Below are 8,790 nucleotides of genomic sequence, written 5' to 3'. Positions count from 1 at the left end.
AGTCAACTTAAATTTGGGGCAAAGCAGTGAGCGATGGAAAGAAAAATGATACAAGAGACCAGAGTGGGTCAGGTATCAAGCCGGAGCTAAGGATACCATAGTTGAAATTAAGAGGAAGGAATTGACACGGGGTGAGCACGTAGCACGTATGGAGCATAACCACTGCTCCTTAAGAGTAACTGCCTGCATTCCTAGTGAATGCAAACGCATGAAAGGGGGTGGGGTGGAATGGTAGGTGGGTCGTTGAGATTAAAAAGTTCGCAGGTATAACGTGGCAACAGCAAGCACAAGATGGGTTGATTGGTGGATTGTGGGCGAGGATTTGTCCCTGCTGCGGGCTTAGTCAGGTCGATAATGAAGATGATTATGATGATGATGATGATGATGATGATAGATAACTTTCAGTTGTGTTACCAGTGTAGAAGTTATAAAGCATCATACGAACCAATTCTTCGCTGACAGCATTATAGAATGCTTTGCCACTCTTTACCTTTGTTTATAAACGTTATCAATTTCATTCTTGCAATATTTATTACAGGTCACAACAAGCCCATTAGAAGTACAGCAGGTAAAAAAGTAACTTTTATTTTATATAAGCATGCACTCTCACTCATGTGAATAGTGCTGCGTAATTCCAGTTTTCTGCTTTTGATGCGAATATAATAAACGTTATTAACTTTTTCTCAAATGTTTAGTTACTACATAGCTGTGTAGATTTGTGTCTGTGAGAAGTATTTAAGAAGGACAGCCTATGAGAGTCTCTAACCTTGAGTGATACTATCGAAAGTTTCAGTAAATCTTGCCTGGCATGGAAATAAGAATTTGGTTAAAAGTTTTCACAAAAATAAATATAAGAATAGAATGTTGTTTGGAATGCAAATTCCCAGTGCAGGTGTTATTCAGTACCAATTGTGAAGAATGCACCCGTATTTTGATATAAAAGTTCAAAGCATCGCTGTTATGATTTCCGGACGTGCAAATACAATCAACCAAGGACTAAAGCTTAAATAGCTATTGTATTGTCTAAAGGAACTAAAATTTTTTTTATAAAAATAGAGTGCAGTGCTTAATATTTCATCACTCACTAACGCGCGTTTTTTTTATTTTCACGGCTGCAGTGTTATTAGTAGGGGCGCAATTCGAGAACACTCATGAAGAAAAATATAGTTGCACCATGGCTGCATGTTAAAGTGCCCCAGCTGGCCAGGGTTATTAACAGGTATCTGGCACCGGCAGGCATTAATAAAAAACCGTTTTGGCAATAGAAATCTCCGAGTTCAGTTGAATGTGACATATTCCGTATCCCGTTTCAATAGTTAGCGTGTAATATTTCATCCAATATTGTAAAAACTGCAACTTAGGCATTCCTGACAACCCATCTTATACACTGATTCCCAGAACAAATAAAGGATAAAGGCTGTTTGTGGCATGGTTGAAAGGGCTGACAATAATAATTCAATAAATGAATATAAAGTATATATTCAACATAAAAATGAAAGTGAATAAACAAAATAAACTTTGGAACGCGTAAACGTAACTACATGAACAATCGAACATCCCTTTATTTCTCAATTAAGCAACGCCAAACCTATGCGTGAGGCTACAGCGGCTCTCAGAACTAACCATTTTTCGGTATTGCGACCAACCATTGTTCAGATGGAAAAATAAATTTGGTTCGGCCAGCAAGTGTTTATAAAAATAATTTGTAACTATAATGTTTGCAGCCTGAATTATTTCGCAAAACGCTGATACAGACATCGAAAATATGGCGGTAAGCAGTTAATCTAGCTCAAGCCAAATGAGCGCATATAAAAAATTGAAAAGGAAGCATTAGCAAAGAATGCACTGATTTGTGAAAACACTATTGCTTTTTTTTTACAGGAGTCTCAATGTAGAAATGGTATCTGTCCGCTTCCTGATCTACGGCTATACTTGAAGCGGATGAAGAGGGGGGCCATTCACAGCCACGTGGAGAATTCTTGGCCTGAACGCAAAGCAATTGGAGGGAATAGTCGAAACAATGTTCAAAAAAAACCAAAGATAATAAGCGAAAGAGGAAGAAAAAAGAAAAGAAAAGAAGAAAAAAAGACTGGTCCTTGAAAAGGGGCAACAGGACACACAAACACTGAACACAATCAACTGAACTATTTTGCCGAGGTGCTTTTTTTAAAGGTCTAGCACAAGTGAAAATGGTAGATTTTCAGTTTATTTTTGGTACAGGCATGGGACACGCAGTAATTGTTGGACGATAGTTTTTCGGCTCACTAATGAATTGATAACTGCTTATATTAGACAAAGGCATTTATATATCGTTTAATGTGAGCGTCCCACATGTCCTTGTAGTTCCTTAAAATTGAAATCATAACAGCAACTACGCTAAAGCACATCTGGTGACACTCTCCTTTTAACTAGAACTACGCATCGGCTGCTCTGCTGTGCTGTATATATGCTTGATAACCAATACAACGCATCCTGCTGGCGTTACCAGGTATGTCGAGAAACAATAGTACATCAAAGTGACAGTACTCTCTGGTAAAGAAAAAAAATTGCATGCTGCTATATCTTTTCTATGCACGCTCTCGTAAGGCAAAAACGAATAAACCTTACTGGATCATTATTTTGTCGACTCACTTTTTTATTTCAAGTTCTTGATTTTGTTAGTTTCATTTAGCTTTATGAACCGTGATTCTTCGGGGGAGAATTTTAATGCATAAGATATGCCAAGATTTTGCTTGCTCCTTGAACACTGACTATCTTGCCGAGGTCTTTTTTTTTAACCTATGTACATTGTGGTGCTGCCCGCCCTTGAACGACGCTATGGTTATGCAATGCGTCATTGCGAAAACTTCAGAAATTTCGACCAACTGCTGTTCTATAACATGCTCTGACAACGCACGCTACGTGAAACTATAGCATTTCACCTTCATCAAAATGCGACCGCCACGGTTGGTATCAAACCTGCGACCTTCGCGAGAGCATTCGAGCCCCCCAACTTCAATATCATGGCGAGGAAAGCTCACTTCGCCAACTGCATTAAAGTTTGGAAAAAGATCTTTTTTCTCAACCTTACCAGGCTGAGAATATAGTAGAAGGCAAATGTTCGTCTGTACCAATCTGTAATTATGTGGTTCTTCTATCACAGCAACTTCAGTTATGTAATATACTGCAATACGTACGAGACCATACACCTTTGATGTGGCTTAGAATCAACGAAAAATTCTTGATTTCCTGAAAGAGAAATAAAAGTCTCTCAGTTGCCAAAAAATTCATCCTGGTCGTTGTGGCTTTGTGCCACGAATGATTGGTGGTCTATTTTTTCTTCGTTAACCCTTTCACCCCCTTTCGGGTCTCTGCAAACCTCATATGCATTAATTTTGTCATTGTGCTTCGAGCTGTCAATAAATTCGCCCTTGCGCAGCCAATCACTAGTTTCCTGGTTCAGTGACTGCATTGCAAAGACGTTGGTCCCGGGTTCAATCCCCGCACCAGGACGAATTTTTCAGCAAATAAAAGGCTTTTCTTTCGAAGAAATTTGTACCAATTTTCTTGTAACTGTGCGACTGTCACACCTGTCCCGTTTATTAGGGAGGCGATCGCCGGGCTAATTCCAAGAGCCGTAGTATCGGCCCCCCGAACTGCACCACGAAAGCGTGGACAATTTAGAAGTGGTCCTTATTGGTGCGCCAGCGGACGCCGGCCGCGGCCCAAAGTACAAGTCAGAGCCGAGAGTTGATAAACAAACAAATTATATTCTCAATAATGGCAGATCGAAATTAATACACAAAAATGCACACTCCACACTAGTTACACTCAATATGTCACCAATCAAACCAATCAATCAACGTACTACACAATACAATCAGCCACACTTGAACACAACGGACACGGACAACAATACGCACTACAATGCAGTCGCATGCATTGAACAACCAAGACACTTAAGGACTAAAGCGATAGAAAACCTATTCAGTCCAAAGTCCTTGGAACAAAAGTCTGAATGATACTCTTCCGAGAATCACTCACTCAAAGTCCAGCGTTGTTGTCGTTCCGTAGCTCTCGAAGTTTCTCTTCCAGGAAACCTCGCGTCCTCAAATGGCCACTCTCCAAGCTTCAAGCTTCTTCGCCGGAAATCCGTCGGCTTCCCACACGCAGCTGTTGCCCGCGTCTTCGCTCGATAGCGGTAAACCCACGCTCTTGCCTGTAGCTCGAGCCGTCCCTACGGACCAAAACTTCGCCGACTACACGGCGGAATCTCTACGCACTCTGGCGCTCACTTCCGTCTCCTCCTGTTCTGTCACTACGAGCAGAACCTTCGCCGACTCCACGGCGGAATCCCTACGCGCTCCGGCGCTAACTTTCCGTCTTCTCCTGCTTTCTCGTCTCGGCTGCTCGATTAAATACCTTCCGCGTGCCTTCCAGAACGTTCTCCTCATTTCGCCGGCGCGATGCGCAGCGAAGGCTGGGGAGAGGCACGAGACGGTTCGACTGCCCTCTCCGGAGAATGATTCACTCGATCTGACCCCGCCTCCTTCGTTCTAGAAAGATCGCGGCCTTGCTGGGCCGCCGGTGTGGGGTGAGGAGGATCGTCTGCGAAGCCGTGCTTCTGCGGGAAGAGCGCGCGCCCGGGAGCCTTGGATGTTTGCTTTCTTTTTTTTTCTTTTTACCTCGCGTCGTTTCTCTCGCCCGTTGTCGCAAGGATTTGGCGGCGCGCTCTTTTTTAGCGCTCGTTCTGTGACACTGCCCCCCACTTTAAGAATATTATCTCATAATATACAAAACCACACAAACGAGCGCGAGAAGTCACCACACACTCTCACAGACTGTAACACCATCAGTCGCTCATAACACTTCACATTCACAATAGATCACTTAATACAATTGTACATTGTAATTCAATTACACCAAACGCGAAAACACAACCACAAGCACATGAGTACAGCACTGCACCACACATTCCCAATGATACAAATGTACAAAGTTCTCTCATTACAACAATGGTCCAATACTATACATCACATCACAGCACAACACTTTGACACTTGTGACACAGGATAACACAACGTTAACACAACATATGGCACTCAACACTGCCAAACACATTCTGATTCGACCTCAGCACTTATCCTGAATACTTCGAACAGCGCTTGCGCCCCTTTTTGCGGTGCTCGCTCGATCTCTTCTTGTGCTTCCACGTTCTTTTTCGGCGAGCCCTTTCCAACGACGATATCTGAGGCGTCGTCTCAGCCATCGTTGTTTCTTCCGACACCGTTAACGCGTCATTACATTCGACGGGCCCTGTCTGTTTATTTATCCGCTTGATCATGCCTCTACATTTTGCCCGGCTGGCCAACTCCGTCTCCTTTACACTGTTGGTCGGTTGAGGTCGTGCCGACGTAAGTCCAGTTGCTCGGCCCGTGAACTTATTCGACACGATCGTCTTCCCCTTCGCTGTCTCTTGCGCCGCAGCTTCACCTTGGGCTCTAGTGAGATCCGTCACGGGATGCTCCTCCACTGTATCTCGCGGCCGCTGTGCTGGCGAGGGCTCTATCTTCGGTTCTTCCCCAAACATTCTGGATCACTTGGCCCTCGCGCCCCGTCGATGTTTCCGATGACAAGGTCATATAGGGGGGTCGTCATGCATAAAGCAGTAACCTTCCCGCTGAAGTACGGGGTTTCAACCTCAATTTCTGCTTCGGGAAGCATCCGAACCGTACGGTCAATTAGGCAAACCGGTTTCGTTCTGCCTGTCAACTCACTTTCCCGTACCTAATTTCTCCGAACGATAACAGTGGAGCTGCCGGTATCTCTTAACACCGTAATCTTTTTGTCAGCAACTTTTCCAGGCAGCGTTGGCATTCCCTTCGTAACACCGGTTGGCTGTTTTGACATTACAGCACCCACGATAGGAATTTTCTCCCCATTCTTCAACTCTACGAATCCATCGGTGACGGCATTATCACCGGATTTCGGTGCCGCTTGCACACAGGATACCTGGTGAGTTTGACTCGCTCCGTTTCGACAAGCGTCTGCTTTGTGCCCAGTCTGACCACACTTAAAATATTTTACAGCCGTAGGGCTCGTAAAGATTGTTCGACAGTTTTTCGCGCGATGACCCACTCGATTGCACAGAAAACATCGCGGAATGCTCTCTGGTGCACGCTTCTTTTCTTCGGGAGCCAATTTCTTCGAATCATTGGGACAATCCTTCTTGACCTTGGCCAAATTAGTTCCACCTTGCGCTTCTAAGAATTGATCAGCCAATTCAAGCATTCCTTCAAATGACTCAGCCTTCCTCTCTTTCAAGTACAGCGACAGGCTTGGGTGGCAACTAGTAAGAAATTGTTCTCTAATTAGGAGCTCTCTAAGTTCCTCGTACTCCTGCGCTGTCCCTGAAAGTTCAATCCATCTGTCGAAATAATGGCAAAGTCGGGCGGCATACTGCGTAGCCGTCTCACCATCAGCTGGTTTTCCTGTCCGAAATCTGTCCCGGAATCCTTCCACGGTAAATCTAAATCGCTTCAACAAAGCCGCTTTCACCTTTGCGTAGTTGGCTGCATCGGTCGGCGTCAGCCTACCGTACACACTCAGCGCTTCACCACTCAAGCAAGTACTCAAAGCAGTTGCCCATTGATGTTCCGGCCAATTCTGGCTCTTCGCAATCGTCTCAAATCGGTGGAGGTACGCGTCTAGGTCGTCCTTCCTTTCATCAAACGCTACGAGCAGCTTGCTTGGGTTCAAGCGGAAGCCATGATCTTCCCGCTTGCTGCTTTCCACTCTAGCTTGGACGGGAGTTTCACTTCGCTGTTGCAAACGGAGCCGCTCGAGTTCCATCTCGTGCTGACGCTGCCGTTCCCTTTCCTCTCTTTCTTCTTTCGCCCTTTCAGCTGCCAACCTCTCTCGCTCCAGCTCCAACTTCAATTGTTGCTCTCTTTCTTCCTTCGCTCTCTCAGCTGCCAACCTCTCTCGTTCCAACTCAGCTGCTTTTTCTTCCTTGGCTCTCTCAGCTGCCAACCTTTCTCTCTCCACCGCCTCTTTCTCCTTCTGGCTTACCCAATTCCGTAGTTCGGCGCCGGAAAGACCCATCTTCTCACCAAGCGCAACTAACTTCTCGAGATCCATTGTGTCTCGCAACTCGCAAATAAAACCTTGCCGCGTGCAAAAAGTATCTGCCTAAATCAGTCTATCGGAACACTCCCCTGCACTCGTTAACGAGAACACTGAACAACACACAAAATCCTTCCGATAGCACTATCAACAACTCGAGGCTCTTTCTCACTACTTTGGACCCACTGTGCACCAAAAGGTCCTGTTTCGCGGACGCCAGATTAATTGTCACACCTGTCCCGTTTATTAGGGAGGCGATCGCCGGGCTAATTCCAAGAGCCGAAGTATCGGCCCCCCGAACTGCACCACGAAAGCGTGGACAATTTAGAAGTGGTCCTTATTGGTGCGCCAGCGGACGCCGGCCGCGGCCCAAAGAACAAGTCAGAGCCGAGAGTTGATAAACAAACAAATTATATTCTCAATAATGGCAGATTGAAAATAATACACAAAAATGCACACTCCACACTAGTTACACACAATATGTCACCAATCAAATCAATCAATCAACGTACTACACAATACAATCAGCCACACTTGAACACAACGGACACGGACAACAATACGCACTACAATGCAGTCGCATGCATTGAACAACCAAGACACTTAAGGACTAAAGCGATAGAAAACCTATTCAGTCCAAAGGCCTTGGAACAAAAGTCTGAATGATACTCTTCCGAGAATCACTCACTCAAAGTTCAGCGTTGTTGTCGTTCCGTAGCTCTCGAAGTTTCTCTTCCAGGAAACCTCGCGTCCTCAAATGGCCACTCTCCAAGCTTCAAGCTTCTTCGCCGGAAATCCGTCGGCTTCCCACACGCAGCTGTTGCCCGCGTCTTCGCTCGATAGCGGTAAACCCACGCTCTTGCCTGTAGCTCGAGCCGTCCCTACGGACCAAAACTTCGCCGACTACACGGCGGAATCTCTACGCACTCTGGCGCTCACTTCCGTCTCCTCCTGTTCTGTCACTACGGGCAGAACCTTCGCCGACTCCACGGCGGAATCCCTACGCGCTCCGGCGCTAACTTTCCGTCTTCTCCTGCTTTCTCGTCTCGGCTGCTCGATTAAATACCTTCCGCGCCGCCTTCCAGAACGTTCTCCTCATTTCGTCGGCGCGATGCGCAGCGAAGGCTGGGGAGAGGCACGAGACGGTTCGACTGCCCTCTCCGGAGAATGATTCACTCGGTCTGACCCCGCCTCCTTCGTTCTAGAAAGATCGCGGCCTTGCTGGGCCGCCGGTGTGGGGTGAGGAGGATCGTCTGCGAAGCCGTGCTTCTGCGGGAAGAGCGCGCGCCCGGGAGCCTTGGATGTTTGCTTTCTTTTTTTTTTCTTTTTACCTCGCGTCGTTTCTCTCGCCCGTTGTCGCAAGGATTTGGCGGCGCGCTCTTTTTTAGCGCTTGTTCTGTGACAGCGACAGACTGGTAGTTGTCATTTTTTTTTCTTTTAAGCATAATATCATGACACCCTAGTAAAGGCCTTGATGCATGAATTGAGATAACACAAGCAGGTTCGTATTTCCCTAATATAGCACCCAAGCGTGTTCTTCTTCGTTGTTATTTGTGTTGTCCTACATAGCACAAGGATTATTGTATTTTCCAAAGTACTGTAAATACATTTACTTTGGAAAATGGGCAAATTAGGTTGATACATGCGTGGAAGTACATGAAAATGCTTCGGCAAGAAAGGGGGAAA

The 8,790-nt window shown here is 45.8% G+C and overlaps 1 long non-coding RNA gene across 1 annotated transcript; it reads left to right on the top strand.

Moving 5' to 3' along the window:
* The first annotated feature begins 537 nt into the window (after positions 1 to 537).
* Positions 538 to 2,617, top strand: LOC142803457 (uncharacterized). The gene is made up of 2 exons (XR_012894128.1): positions 538 to 568; positions 1,882 to 2,617. It is a non-coding gene; the product is annotated as an uncharacterized LOC142803457 (long non-coding RNA).
* Positions 2,618 to 8,790: the final 6,173 nt, after the last annotated feature.

Source organism: Rhipicephalus microplus, chromosome 3 (assembly GCF_043290135.1).
Source record: "Rhipicephalus microplus isolate Deutch F79 chromosome 3, USDA_Rmic, whole genome shotgun sequence".
Taxonomy (NCBI): domain Eukaryota; kingdom Metazoa; phylum Arthropoda; class Arachnida; order Ixodida; family Ixodidae; genus Rhipicephalus; species Rhipicephalus microplus.
The sequence above is the reverse complement of the archived record's forward strand: the minus strand, read 5'-3'. Positions and strand labels throughout refer to the sequence as shown.